Consider the following 16,999-nt stretch of genomic DNA (forward strand, 5'->3'; position numbering starts at 1 on the left):
ATTTTTTAAGACCTCAGCAAGACTAAAGGTGTTTTTTCATGGTTTCTTTCATTTGGACCAAATGACTACAAAGGACAAAAAGAAAAAAAATCTTAGGAAAAACCTGTAGAATATATTTGTTAAAATAGTAGGCTTACAAAAATCTTGAGGTCATTTTTTTAACTTCACAGAGTGCTCTAAGTGTAGAAGAATCTATTTTGAAAATATTTGTGGGTGTAGTGTTGTCTGTTGGAATGAATTGTAAATTAATACACAAAAAGTTTACAAAGCTTTTAAAAGATTTATACCAGTTGGACTGGAAAAATATAGTTACATTACAGAATGAAAAAGGCAGTTGAGTCTCTAATTTTCTGTAGATAAACATAAAGCTGAGAAAACTACTCAGCTACAAACATAAACCATGTTTTATAGAATGGAAAAATAAATCCAATGTCCCAGATGAGAATCTTATCCTTCAACAGCACTGGACTCCAATAATTAAAATGGCCACATGTACCTAACTAGATTTCACAATTGCTATGGGCCATACATTCCCATATGCTTCCTCTTTTTCCCCTCCTTTTTTAACAAACATGACTATTGCTGTTTTTAATGACTATATCATCATTGTATATTGTGTGTTGAGAAAAAAAAGATAATTTAGCTTTTAATCACAGTTTAAGCTCCAGAGAAACCATACATAAAGCTGTGTAATACATACCAGTCCTCATTTCAAGTGGACTGAAATTTTGGAATTCATAATAATACTGAAAGAGGATGAGACAGTGAGATTTAGAAGTGAGTATATTTTCCATGTAGAACAAATATAAACTATTTACAATTCAAGGCAAACCATGATGGGTAAAGGTGGCTGCATATTTGAAATACCTCTCTTGATGAGAGTGGACCTATCATCCTTCTCTTTGAATTAAGCAAACTGTATTATTGCTTTAACCAATATAATTCAATAGAAATGACACTAGGCCTATTTAAACTCAGAAAACTCCTTCAACTCAATAAAATAAAAAAAAATGTGCACTAATAGTCTACAGCTAGTATATTGTATCTAGTACTGAAAAGATTAGATATTTTCCCTCTATGATTGGAAACAAGACAATGATGTCATGTCTTACTATTTCTATTCAAGATCACACTGAAAATTCTAGCTAGTATAATAAGAAAAAGAAACAATAATTATACATTTTACAAAGTAAAAATAAAATAACTATTTCCACATTGAAAACTCCCAAAGAACCAGCAAAAAAAATTAAAATGGGACTGATTAATAAGTAAACCAACTTCTCAGAATCCAATCACAGGCTAATTATTACTTTCTTATAAGCCAACAATAAATAGTTAATATAAGAAATCACAAAATAATATCATATCCAATATCACCAAAAAAGGCAATACATTGGTACAAACTGAAAAAAAAAACTACATATAGGGTTTGTATGTAAAAACTATAAAACACTGATAACTTATATCAAAGAATGTCTAAAAATTAAAAGATATTCCATGATAATGGATTAAAACACAGACTCAATATTATTAAATTATCAATTCTTCAAAATTTTATCTTTAAATTTATCTGAATCTTTCTCAAAACACATGCAACTTCTTTGGAGATATCAACAAACTGATTTTAAACCTTAAATACAGAATCAAAAGACCCAGAATTACCAAGAAAATACTGTAGAAGAAAAATAGTAATAACTAATTAATTGATTTCAAGACCTACTTTAAAGTTAAAATAAATCCACATATACATATGCAATATAGATATATACAGTAAGGTAAAAGAATATACAACCTATAAATAGACTCTCAAAAGTACTCAACTAATTTTCTTTGAGAGAATGTGTTTCATTATGTTTCCCAGGCTAGTTCTGAGCTGCTGAGCTCATGTGATCTTCCTGTGTCTGCCACCTGAGTAGGTGGGAATACAGGTATTTGCCACCTGTGCCTGGCTCATCTAATTTTTTTTCATAAAGTCTTAAAAACATTTCAATGAAGATATGATAGTCTTTGCAACAAAATGCACTGAAAGAATTGAATATCCATTAAAAATAAAATAACACAGATGCTATACCTTCCAATAAAGTTACCTAAAAATGGATTTTAGATATCAATGAAAAACTAAAAAACAAACAAAACTTTTTTAAAAAATTGCAAGAGGAGAACATTGGAGAAAATTATGACCTTTCATTTAGTGATGAGTTCATAAAATAAATATAATATAAAATCATAATCCATTAAGAAATAATAAATTAGACTTCTTCAATTAAAACTAAAACTTCTGCTCTGAAAACACACTGGTAAGAGAACGAAAATGGGGCTGGGTTGTAGTTCAGCAGCACCAGGTTTGTGTAGTACACAAAAAGCTTTGAGTTCAATTCCTAGCACTGCAAAAGGGAGAGAGAGGAAAAAAAAAAAAACACACAAGACAGAAACTGGGAGAAAATATTTGCAAAACACATATCTGATACCAGATTTATATTCAAAACATTTGAGGGTCTCTTAAAGTTCAACAGTAGGAAAAAAGTAAGCCAATTAAAAATGAACAAAAATGTGAAAGGATATATAGGTAGCAAGCAAGTATATGAAAAGAGGCTTATAATTCGTATTAAAGAAAATGAAAATTAAAATAACAATAAGAAACTACTAAACACCTAGTAAATAACTTAAATCCAACATTCTAACTCCATGTATATATGCCAAAATATATTCTCCTATCATGAATATCTAAAAAAGAACAAATAAAGTAAATTAATTAATTTATAAAAATCCAGTATTCTAAAATTATCAATACCTGAAGACCTGCAAGAACTCTTATTTGTTGCCAATGAGCCTGCAAAATACTACAGTCACTTTGGAAGACAATTTGGCAGGGTGTTTTTTTATATTTTTTTTTAGTTATTGGCGGACACAACATCTTTGTTTGTATGTGATGCTGAGAATCGAACCCAGGCCACATGCATGCCAGTCGAGCATGCTGCCGCTTGCATCCTGAGCCCCAATTTGGCAGTTTTACACAAAGCTAAACACAGTTTTATTACCTGATCCAGCAATCACATGCTTAGGTGTTTACCTGATGAATCTGAAAACTCACATACAAAGAAGAACATGCATGTGAACATTTGTAATGGATTTATTCATAATCACATAACTGGAAGCAACCAAGAGGAGCTTCATTGGGGCTATATATACTATTTGGATACATTCATACAATGCAATACTATTGCTACGGTCTGAGTGCCTTTCCAAAATTCATATTTTTCAATTTTAACCCTGAATTGATTGTATTAGAAACTAAGGCTTTTGGGAGGCAATTAGATCATGAAGGTGGGGAGCATCGTGAATGGGACTAATGCCCTAAAAAAAGGCCTGAGAGAGCTGCTTGCCCCTTTCACCATGTAAGTTTGTGGCAAAAAGATGGTCATCTAGGAAGCAAGAACTCACATTAAATCTGCTAGTGTCCTGTTCTGAACTTTTCAGTTTTTAGAACATGAGAAATAAATTTATGTGGTTCATAAGCCTCCCATTTTAAGGTATTTTGTTATAGCAGCCCAGAGACCAATACAATCATCCAGTGACTAAAAAAAAGGAATGATCCCTTCAACCACTTGAAGATATGGTGAATCTTACTAGTATGTTGTAAAGGGAAAAAAAGATCGACTGAAAAACTTCTATATTGTATTGTTCCAACATATGACATCTGGTAAAGTCAAAACTATGGTTACTCTACCAAGGTTTGGAGAGGGAGGGTTTAATGAGTGATGCCAGGGATTTTGTAGGTCATGAACTTATTCTGTATGGTAAGATTATAGTGGATACATGATACAATGCATCTGTCAAAACCAAGAGAACAAGAGAGAAGCTTAACATAGTCACTTATTTAAAAAAAAAAGGAAATAGAAGTCACAGGGTTCCAGGATAGAATACAAATGTGACAAAACAATGTAACTGTATTACAGTTATCTGAAGCCTATTCACTGAAGGGATTGGAGGTAGGGGGTGAGCTTACCTTAGTAACATGGGAAATGATAGAATCTGTAAGACTAATGGTAGAAGGAACTATGCAAAAGTGCTATACTTTAATTGACAAAACTGATTCCCTGAAGGTATAAGCTTACAATTCTAGAATTACTTTGCATAAATACAGAAACTGAACACATAAGTAAGTGGATGGCAGACAGCATTAAGTCAGTTTTCTCATTGTTGAAATGAGAGATTATAGAGGATAAGGGAAAGAGGCTAGAATGAACCATGTGGAAATGGATTGCAGTTGGTTTATGAACTTAAGTTTAGCTTAATAAAGTGATAGAAGTTATAGAAATGTTTATAGATATGTAAATACATATTCATGTCTCCTTGCTCAATTGGCTAAGAGGGCCTGGAAGCAATAATATTACTAGAGTAACAAAAATGCTTAGGACTCAGATAGTAATTTCTATTAAGATTCTCCTAGGATTCTTAGAGAAATTCCGGATTTTAGAACTGAGCAGTAAATATACATGACTAATTTGGAGCATGCTGTAGTAAAACTCCTCTCCCCAAAAAGCAAACTAAAGTATACTAGTATGATGGAATAGTTAATGGGAATAGATGCCAACTGAAAGTTCCCATTGGCCAAACCTGGAGCAACAAAATAAACAAATTAACTTTTCATTATTAACCAATGTATAAACAACATATCCATAAATAAATACATTTTATTGATTCATATAAAAGATTTCATAAATAGACAAATGAGAGAATATTCTGTGTAAATTCCAAATAATTTATATAATATTCTGTTCTCAAGGAGGTGGTCCCTAACACAAACCAGGTAATCAAGGTAAACATCAATCATGTGGTAAATCACATTGATAGTATATACCCTTCATAAACATCAAGGTATGCATAGCACACACCCATTATATAACCTTGATGTCTTGAAAAAGTCACTTTACTCCTGTGTCTTCCTCCTGAAAATACATTCCTTCAATGTGATCATGAGAAAAACATCAGACAAATCAAAGCCAAAATATATTCTATAAAAGACCTGATGAGTACTCTTCAAAACTGTCAAGGTCATTGAAAAGAGGAAAATCTGAGAAACTGTCATTTATAGCCAAGAGGAGTCTGAGAAGACATGCCTACTAAATGTTCTGCCGTTTGCTGGATAAAATCTGTACCAGGAAGAAATGGCATTAAGGGAAAACTAAGGAATATGAATGCTGTATGGACAGCATTTAAAGATAATGTATTAACAGTGTAGTGCTAATTGTGACAATGTACCAGATGCTCATAATGAGGAAACCTGAATATGGATTATATGGTAACCTCTGCCATGTTCTCAATACTTGTGTAGATGTAAAACTGCATTAAAATAGAAAGTTGAATTTTAAAGGGAGGGAGTTTGGAAAATTTACAGTATGTGAATTGAAATTAACATACATTGCTAAACTATGGTAATAAAGACTGGTGTCAGCATTAAGAGACACATAGGATTATGGAATAAATGCATGGTCTAGAAATATACTCACATTAATATTATCAATTGATTTTCAGCAAACTTAATAAGGTAATTCAATGAAGAAAGGGTTTTTTAACAAATGGAAATGGAAGAGTTGGATATCCACAAACACATAATACAAAAAAATATTTTGTTTGTGTTTATAGAAAAGTAGATAAATACACTTTAGAGACATGTATAGAGAGAAATCAAATGCCATTTTTAACTATTGAAAAAACAAAGTGACCTATGAGCATTCTTTTCACTATTTTTGAAACTTATCTGTATGTCTGAAAGTTTTGAAAACTAAATATTTGAGGGGAGAATATAATAATAGAGTCAAACAGAGAATAATAAAGGCTGCACTGCTGGGTGCAGTGACACAGTCTGGATTTCCTGCAACTCAGGAGGCTGAGACGGGGATCACAGGGTGTAGGCCAGAGTCACAACTACAGAGACCTGCCTCAAAAAAATTAAAAATAAATGGATTGTAGATGCTTCTCAGAGCTAAAGCACCTCAGTACCAAAACAAAACAAAACAAAACAAAGCAAAAAACTGCTTTATAACACTTCTCCAAATGACTTGAAATAATTAAATTTGATTGTATTAAATATTCTAGCCATAGCAATCAATGGCTTTAAAATGAAACAAAAGGAAGTGGTAAATGCTGACAAATATGCAAGAGATTAGAGTAAGATAATGACAGATTAAAACTCAATTGAATTTAGCATCATGAAGGTCATTTGTAACTTACAGGGAAGTAGTCTTCATGGGCACTGAGGATGGAAATGAATTGTAAGTAGATGGGTGTAAATAAACAGTGAATAAATAAAAAACAGCCTAGCAATAAACTCTTTGAGGAGATAGATACAAGAAGTGTTTCTATTATAGCCGGACAAAACCAAGAGGAAAGGGATGCAAATGTAAGGTTTGGGACTGTGGGGAGAGATGGCAGATTTTGCATTGGTTGGCTTCTATTTTTTTAAATGGGAATGAAGCAAAGATCTTCGCATTAAATTTAGTCTGGAGAAATCGAGAAGCCTGAAGAGTTGGAAAGTTAACTTTTTAGAAGATCATAGTAAGATTTCTGTGCTATTGTGGCAGTCCAGAATGAATTTGTAATAAAATATGGAATATTCATGGATGTACATAAATTATTGTTAATTAGGTAGCAGTGTATGTTTTGCATTTATCTGAGAGAAATTGAAACTATGTTCACTCAGAACACTGTATAGAAATCATTACAACAGATTTAATTACTCAAAAATGTCAAATGTGTTTCAACTATTAGATTAGATACATTCACACAATGGAACACTACTCCCCTGCAAAGAGGAAGAAACAAAGTTCTGAAACATGCAGCAACATGGAATCTAAAATGTCTTTTGTTAAGTGGAGGAAGGCAGACTTGAAACAATGCAAAATGCAGAAATTCATCTATATGAAGTTCTAAAATATGCAAAATGATAACCTATAGAAAATAAACCAGTAATGACTTATGGCCCAGGGATGATAATGGAGTAGGCTACAGGGGCATTCTTGGGCATTTCTTATAATTGATGAAATTGTTTTACCTTTTGATTGTGGTGATGCTTACATGGCTCTATGTGTTCACCAAGTCTCATAAAACTGTACACTAAAAGGAAACCTCTTTTTATATGTAAGTTAAATATTTTTGCAGTTTTTTCTCATTTCAGGAATATGTATTTTTATCTTTTTAACCCAACATGAGTTTTAATACTAGTCCTAAATTCTTAATTCATTGGTTCTTCAATATTAAGATGCAATATGTTAATATTAAAAATGTAGAGTTTTGGACTTTAGATATTGCCTGAGGAAAATAAACAATTACATAAAATATGTAAAAAGTAGTCTTGACAGTCTCTCAAAGCATAAATTCCCACTGTCCTTCCAAGTGGATGTTACAGGTGTATCAGGGATGCTGATCTCTTGTAGTTCCAGGGGCAGCTGAGTAGACCATGGGCCCAGTGCTCCTAAACTAGCCATTTCAGCAGGAAGCAACTTCAACTGTTGACTCACATTCTGACAAGGAAATGGGAAATTATTTTTTTTCCTCTAAACATAATGAACATGTAAAGGAAAGATACTGCTACACATGTTCTATGCATGCTGAAAGAAAGTCCCTACTTGTCATTGAGGGTGTGGCACAGTAACATACATGACACAACCAACACTTCTCTAAGGGTCTGTACAGTGATGGCAAAGTAACAGTGAAGAAGGTAAGAATCTTTTGTGTGTGTGTGGTGCTGAGGATTGAATCCAGGGCCTTGTACATGTGAGGCAAGCACTCTACCAACTGAGCTATATCCTTAGCCTAAGAATCACTTTCGTAACAGGAGAAAAACTAGGGGGAAAAATGCAATAGCATGATGAAGAGGGAAACGCTAGAATCAACTAAACACATCCTCTGTTTTTTTATTTCCTATTTCCTCTACTAATTTTTTAACTGAGTAAGAGTTTTCAAAATTATCTAAGACAAATTCTTTTAATTAATGGCAGACTATAGATATTTCTAAGTATTGAAGGAAATGGAAGTGAGAAGTACAGTAACATGAGTGAAGAAATAATTCCAAGGAATTCTTTACATCTTTATCAAATGAGTACCATGGGAGACATGTACCAAGGAATGAAATTACTCCAGGGCCTTGAGGAATTTCAGAAGATGTGTTCTATGTAAACTAAATTCCTTTTCTGTGATGGAAAAGAAGTGCCAGCAAGAAAGTTGTCATTGCATGGTTGCCCATTTCTCAGAGAGCTCTAGAAATCCTTCAAGTTGAGGATGAGGATGTGGGAAGTTATTAAGGAAAAAAGTATCTGAACTTGATCCTTGGAATCATGATAGGTAAACAGATATTTATTATATTATTTCATATGTATCCTGAACATACATTGCTATAAAAACTTTACAAGGAAAATATTTTAGAACTAACAGAAAACAACAGAAGGGTAGCTAGCCATTGCAGATAGGAAAAGACCATTTGTATTGGAGGATGATCATATATTTTCCAATATGGAAAATTTCTGTATGGGATTGGATCTAGACCTATTCTATTTTAGAAAGATGATAAGAAGATATAATTTTATAACTGCTATGAGAAATCATAGAAGATAAAATATAGCCAAATACTGCAAACAGTTTCCTGATTTTAAATCAGGGGACATTATTGATTTATTCATTCACCAAATATTAATAAACACAAAATACATGTTAGTTCCTAGGATAGATTGGAAACTAGAACAATGAAAAAGAAATATTGATTTTCCCATGAATTGGACTGAATAAGATAATAGACATTAAAGTTTATGGGAAATGAGATAATTCACTAGGGTTGGAAGTTAAATACTACAATTTCTCTTTAAATTCTCACTTATAAATAATGAAAATATAAAGCTATACTAATATTTAATGTACAAATTGGCATGAAATTCTTTTTTGAGCCCAAATGCAAGATCTCATATGTGCTGTATAGCTTCTTGAGATAACCTGATGAAACTGTGGGAGTTCAATAAGACAGGTGACCTTGCTCCAATTTGAACTGTTGCAAGTTAAGCACACTAGTTAAGTATCTCGACAGCTCACATTGTCTAGATTTAATAAAACACACACCAAAAATGAGGAAGAAATCTTAAAAGATTTTTACAAAGTAGTCCACAAACAGCAGGCAATTGTCTTAATATAAGTATAACTAAATAGTTAGAAACTGATAGTGCTTAGATCGTGATTCTTCTTCATTTTTTATCAGACACTTATAAGTTAAAATCAATAATACTTCCATAAGGTCTAATATAGTCATGTTCATTAATAGTATTGATATTGACTAAAATATAATTATTAAAATCTAATGAGAAAGTTTTCTACTAATGGGAAATTTTGAAAATTATTTTCAAAAAAGAAAATAATTAATATTACATTCACCTTTTCCTCATTCTTTTTCTATTTCTATAATTGGCAAAGTTTTATAATTAGATATCATATATTTTATTATGTTTATATTTTAATACAGGCCATAATTTATATATTGTGTTAGCTTTTTATTGCTGTGACAAAATACTTGATAAAATCAACTCAGTGAAGGAATGATTTATTTTGTCTCACAATATCAGAAATTTCAGTCCATGGTCTCTTGGTATCATTGCTCTGAGTTTGAGGTAAGTCAAAACATCAAGGAAAAAGTGTGTATCAGAGCTGCTTACCTCAGAGAAGCCTGGAAGCTCTTGCCTAGCATGTGTGAAGCACTGGGTTTAATCTTTAGCATTGCATGAGAAAAACAAACAAACAAACAAATAAATGTTACCTTAAAAAAACAAACAAACAAACAAACAAACAAACAAACAAAGATGTCCTTCTAGGACATGTGTCTTCTGGCTTACTTCCTCCAACCAGACCCCACTTCCTACAGATTTCATTGTCAATTCCCAATAATGCCAAATTATAATTTCATCAATGGGTTAAACCTTTTGTGAGGTTAGAGGCCTCATGATCTAATAACTTTTTCAAAGGCGCCCCCCTCTGAACACTTCTGCATTGGGGATCAATCTTTCCATTGGGGGATATTCTAGATCAATATGGTAACATATAATTAAAACGTTAGTATACAAATTCATGAAAATATTTACTTTATGAGAGGCACATCAAAAACATTTTCTAAATACTAGTTCAAGGAAACTAATATCAATAATATTAGTATACAAATTCATGAAAATATTTACTTTATGAGAGGCATATCAAAAATATTTTCTAAATACTAGTTCAAGGAAACTAATCTCAATAATATTAGTATTCAAATTCAGGAAAATATTTACTTTATTAGAGGCACATCAAAAACATTTTCTAAACACTAGTTCAAGGAAACTAATATCAATAACAAGGAACATGATAAAAGAGATGTTTTAGGGAAATTTGAAAAGCAATGTGAACATGATACAAAGAATATAATAATCATTAGATACCAACATGACTTTTCTAAAAAAAAAGCACACAACTGACTTCATTTATCTTTTCAATATCATTCTTATATTTAGAAAATAGATTAAATATTACCATATTGTTTTGAGCAAGACACTCAAAAAAATCAAGATGTGAATAAAATAGCAGACTTTAGATGACACATGCCAGGAAGAATAGCTTGTACGATAGATAACCAGAAAAATCTTTCTGGCTCACTTCCTCTAGACCACAGCCCAAATTTCTTCGATTACCCTGAGAATGAGGTCTACAATCCATTGATTCTACCACCCTTCACTGACCCCCAAGTGATGCCTTCACTACCCTATTTAGCCAGTTTACATTTCACAGCTCAATCATTACCATCACTCTTACTAGTTCCTTAGCTCCTTTGGTTCTTGCCAGCTTTCTCCACTGAACTTCTACCCTCTACACCTACATCTATGATTGAATCTTAACAACACTACAACTGAGCTAGTCACAATCACATATTCAGTATCACTTTAAATTCATGAACACATATTCTTTAGTACCACAAAAGATCACAATATTTGTACAAATTCTAGTTTGTTCACATTCTCACTCTCTTTAATAAGAGTTTTAGACATTTTTGTCCTTTCCAGTCATCAATAGGTTTTCTTTCATCCCTGCTGTGTTTTAATAAATTTGCCTCCAATTGAACTGAGATAACTGGAGTTATCACAACTATTCACATCTATGATCATAAATCCTACTTACCCTTCTGTTAACATAGAAAATTTCCCAGATCTTAGATGTTACCTGTCAAGAATTATGAAGTTTATTTATCTATTATTTTTATTTTTATTTTATTTTATTATTTTTTATTAAATTTATTGTTTTAATTTTAATATATTTAATTATTTATTTTACTTTCAGCCTGAAAAGTTAGCTTACCAAAAGCCATGAGAGTCTTCGTTTTTTTACAAAGCACAGTTTAGTACTCTTAGAAATTTCAGTACCTCATTCTTACATTGCTGGTAGGACCTCAAATTGGTGCAAACACTCTGGAAAGCAGTATGGAGATTCCTCAGAAAACTTAGAATGGAACCACTATATAACCCAGTTTTCCCACTCATCCACATTTATGCAAAAGACTTTAAATCAGCATACTATAGCAATGTGGTCACATCAATGTTGTTAGCAGCTCAACTCACAACAGCTAACTATTGAACCAATCTAGGTGCCTTTCAATAGATAAATGGTTAAAGAAAAAATGTAGCACATATACAGAATGTAATATTTCTTAGCCATAAAGAAGAATGAAATGATAGCATTTGCTAGTAAATGAATGGAACTGTAGACTATCATGCTAAGTGAAATAAGCCAATCCCCCCAAAACCAAAGGCCTAATGTTCTCTCTGATATGCAGATACTAACTCACAATAGCATCAGGGGGTAGGGGCAGGAATGGAGGTTCACCAGATTGGATGGGGGGAGAGAGTGGTGGGAAAAGGAATGGGAATGAAAGAGAGAGTAGAATGAATTGGACATAACATTTCTATGTTCATAATGGTTATTTGACCAGTATAACTCCACATCATATACAATCACAAAAATGGAAACTTATACCCCATGTATATATGTCAAAATACATTCTACTATCGTCTATAACTAAAAAGAACACATTTTATTTTAAAAAAAGAAAATGCAGCACCTACTATACATACATTTTATTGTGATGTGTCATCCTAATCAGGCCATAGGGGCCCCACATATTTGTCTAAAATTATTTTGGGGTGTTTCTGGTTTTCTGGTAAATACAGTAATTTCAATTGCAGACTGATGAAAGCAGATTGCCCTCCCCAATGTAGGGAGTCTTGCCCATTCTGTTGAATGCCTGAATAGAATAAAAGTCTGAGTCAAAAAGAATTCTCTTTTTTTCCCAATTTACTATCTTCAATCTGGAACTACAACTACACCATCAACTTTCTTAGGTCTCTAACTTGTCAACTGCAGATCTTGCACTATTCAGCCTCCATCATTGTGTGAACCAATTTGTTATAATAAATAAATAAATTTATCAATATAGTTCCCTTGGCCCTGATTTCCATAGTGCTTTGAATTGAGAATAAGCAACATCTGTATATGCAATGGGTTGCATTACAGGAAAGGAATTTTGAGTTTAGGGAACCTGAATATTTTATAATGGGATGTGAACAACTTCTCTTGACCTGTACCCAGAGGGAGACATTATCTTTATTATACTGAACAGTAAGAAAACCAATTTAACTTGATGTGCAAACATCCTTGAAAACATAGTCCAGAACAAAAGAGAAATATGATACTTTTCTCTCAAGACACATATGAATTTGAGAAAAGATGAAGAATTCATTTCTAACTTGGCCAACCCCCCAACATACATGTTTACTTTAGCCTGTCCCCTATTGCCTACTCAAGAATGTTGCACAAGTAATTTCCCCTTCTCCCTCCTGAGTGTTTTTTTTCTTTCTTTTTTATTGAATTATTTCTATTTACATAAAAGTCTCCTATCTTAAAAATATTGGCTCATTTTCCTCTCATTAACATCCTCATCTCTCTCCTTTCTTTCATACCAAATCTCACAAGGAAAAAGTAAAACCCTATTTAAATTCATTGCTCCCAGTTTTCTCTTTCCATTATCTCTGTAACACATTGTAACTAGGTGTCTTTCTTCCAGTCACTCTACCAACCTCCTCTTACCAAGATCACTTTCTTAGTCCATATAGCTGCTGTGACAAAATATCATAGGCTGTGTATCTTATAAAGAATGGAAATTTAATTCTTACAGTTCTACAGGCAGAGAAGTCCAAGATCAACATCACAGCAGATTCAATGTCTGCCAAGGGCCTACTTCCTGCTTTATGGAAAAGTGCCTTCCTGCTGTATTGTCACATAGTGGAGAGGGTTGAGCTAGCTCCCTAAGGTTTATAGTGTATCAATATGTGGGCTCTGCTGTGGTGAGTAGTAACTTCTATAAGGCTCAACTTCCTAATACCACCATCTTGGGAGTTAGAATGCCATCCTAACAATTTCTGGGGGACACAAACATTCAAAACATAGGAACCAACTATGACTTTCCTGTTGTTAACTCTGATGACAATCATAACTTCTGATCTTGGTCTAGTGGCAGCATTTGCATCTTTTGGGCTCCCTGTTCAATTTGACCCCATTAATCTTGGGGCTTTCAGGAAACCATTTCACCACATTTCCACTGCTCTCTGTGTCCAGTCTTTCCTAGACTTCTTGGCCAGTTTCACCTCTTCTCTAACTTCTAAATGCTGAAGTGCCCCAGAGATCAGTCCTTAGATTTCTTTTTATTTATATCTTCATTCATTCTCTTGATCATTCATCTAGTTTTATGATTTTTTTAATAAAATCAACTATATGCTGCTGACTCCCAAAGCTATTTATCTTTCTGGCTCATATTTCTTGCCAGAACTCTAGACTCATGTGTCAACATGTTTTTCCTGAACATTCACTTGATCTCTCAAACTTAGAAGCTGCTGATAGCTTCTGCTTGCCTTGCTTCTATTGTAGTCTTCTCCATTTAGAAGACTTCTCCATTTAGAAACTCTTAAGTCATCCATGACTTCTCTCACATTCTGCATTCATCCTTCAGCTGATGCTTCCTATTTTTTCCTTAAAAATATAGAAAAGATAGCTGATCTTTACTACTTGCACTGTTACATCCTAATCCAAGCCACCAAAATCTCAAACTCCTCTACCTATCCGCAGAGAACCTGGTCCTTCCTTTGGCTCATGGATAACTTTTGTTTATTTTCAAAAGAACATCCAAAATAATCCTGCTTTTATGTAAGTCACACTATGTCAATCCTCTACTTAACTTCTCCCCATGGTAAGAGCTCACATCCTTTGAAGTGATGTATAAAGTCATTCCTTTTCCTCTGAATCCATCCTAATCTCCTTTTTTCCATATCACTTCATCTACACTAACCCTGTCTTGCTTCTTGAACAAACCAGGGAGGCTTTGCCCTCAAGAGTTATCCAGGAATAATCAACCCCCCAAAAAGTCAATTAGCACTATACTGTTTCCTTTACATGGTAACCATCCTTGGACATCGTATCTAAAATTCTAACACCTTTCCTCTTCCTTCAAGTGCTATCTCTCATTACATTCCCTAACATTTATTTGTGTACATTCCATATCTCATTTATTTACTATTCTTATTGCCCCCACTAGAGTATTTGCCTAATAAGGAAGATTAGTTCATTACTCTGTGCTCAGTTCTTAGAATATCAACTGGGACATGGAAATAGCATTCAACATTCATTTACAATAGTCAGTCATTCAGTGAGGAGTTCAACATACAGGGATGGATTACATTAAGATGCAAAAATAATGGGTGAACTTGGATAAGGATATTCTAAGTGAAATAATTTAGTCACAGGAAAACACCACAAGAATCCACAAATGTGACTTATAGAAGCAGAGAATATAATGGTGGTTGCCGGGGTTGGGGGGTAGAGGGAATGGGGAGGTGCTATTCAATGTATACACATTTTCAGTTATGTAAGATGAATAAGGTCTACAGATCTGCTGTACAACATGGTACTGTAAGTTCATACAGGGTAATGCACTTAAATGTTTAAGGGACTAGATCTTATATTAAATATTCTTGCCACATATGATCACAAGAAGGTAGAGCACATGGACAATTTGGGATGTGATCTTTATTGCCTTCATTGAGGTGCTCAGTTCAAGCTCATCACATGATACACATTAAATACGTACATTTTCGTATATAAAAAGTACCACAATAAAGCTGGTACTTTTTCAAAAACCTATCACAAAAATAAAGGAGAAAACTTTATTTGACTTCTCTTGCAGTTTTCCAGACACAGCTTATTTGGACTCAGTGACTCTGAATATGCACTTTTTTTTCCTGATCCACAGTCCCTTTCTTCTCATTACTCATCACAAGTTTCAATTGCTTGATGAAATCTCTCAGGTATTGGTCTTAAGCTGTCTCTTAATAAGCTATGTGGTCCTACATGCTAAGATCCATGTTCATAGTATGCTGCCTTCCAAATCCCTGTATTCACAGTACATAACAATTATTCAAATGTAATTAAATTTATCATTTAAAAAAAGCTAGAGTGAAGAAACTTTCCAAGAGTTTTAGTATATGACAAAGTTGACAATAGTAGATATTCATTATCCAACTATGCAAAATAGTTATGAAATACTGTGCCCCAAACACTGCCTTATGAAATACTGAGCCTCCCATCAATGTGGAGTGTAAAGGGAGCTTGAATGGCCAGTACTCAGGGATCTGGGTAAAAGACTCTCAGATCACAAAGGGAATTATAATGGGAAAGCCCTCCTGCAGGATCTGTAGAATTCTAGTATCTCATTCTCCAATTTTTCTGTTTTTAAATTTATGGTACTCTGAGGTTTTTAGCATTCTATACTATCCTGATTTAGTACAATTTGGATCCAACTTAAGGATTAAACACAAAGTTAAATGTAAATCTATCTGAATACATTTGCTCAAATCGCCTAAATGACTTTATAGTCAAAATATTGTTTGTTTGTTTGTTTGTTTGTTTATTTATTTATTTATTTAGGTACCAGGGATTGAACTCAGGTTCACTCAACCATTGAGCCACCCCCGTATCCCTATTTTGTATTTTATTTAGAGACAGGGTCTCACTGAGTTGCTTAGCACCTCGCCATTGCTGAGGCTGGCTTTGAATTCCAGATTCTCCTGTCTCAGCTTCCTGAGCCACTGGGAATACAGCATGTGCTACCGTGCCAGGCAGACTATATTTTAAATTTAAAGGTCTCAATCTATTTTCATGTCACATGTTACTTTTTTACATTATTAAGTTTAGCTTTCAAACAATATTTTGCATTTCTAAAAGACACTGCTGTCTTCATTCTATGCTGTGTATTCTAGCATGCAAAGGATTAAATGTCTTCTCCAAGATCATATAGAATGTCAGAGAAAATTTCAAAGTAGAATTTTTTTCCTCATTTTAACCCTTAATTGATGGATGGGTAAGATTTTTTATTTTTCCCCAAAGATTTCCCTCAACTTATTTAAGAAAGAAAAGTTAATTTTTAGTTTTTCTTAAACTAAATAAAGAAAATACACTCTATACTTTAACTAAAAATTTTTCAATTTACTAGTTACTCAGAAGCTCAGACTAGACTCCTAGAATTAATATAATAATCTGTCCTTGAATCACAGTCTCCACTAATATATTTTATCCATCAACCTCTCTCACTTTCTACTCATCTCCAATAGGATGCCTTCAAATATAAATTCCCTCTGTCAGAAGATCAGTCTATTCTTGATTTTAAAGAAATCTGACATAACTTAAAATCATTTAAAGCCAAAATAGTGCACTTCATTTATTGGCTAGTTATTTTCTGCTTTTTATTATGCAAAACTACAATGACTTATTTCTTCTAATGTAAAATAAGACAAGTTACTACCTATATTTCAGTAATTATTAGCAAAAACTGCAAAAAAAGAAAGCCATAACTATAAGTTGCTAATACAATAAGTTTTCTCTGAGGACTAAT

This window comes from Callospermophilus lateralis, unplaced genomic scaffold (genome assembly GCF_048772815.1).
Source record: "Callospermophilus lateralis isolate mCalLat2 unplaced genomic scaffold, mCalLat2.hap1 Scaffold_113, whole genome shotgun sequence".
NCBI classification, from domain to species: Eukaryota; Metazoa; Chordata; class Mammalia; order Rodentia; family Sciuridae; genus Callospermophilus; species Callospermophilus lateralis.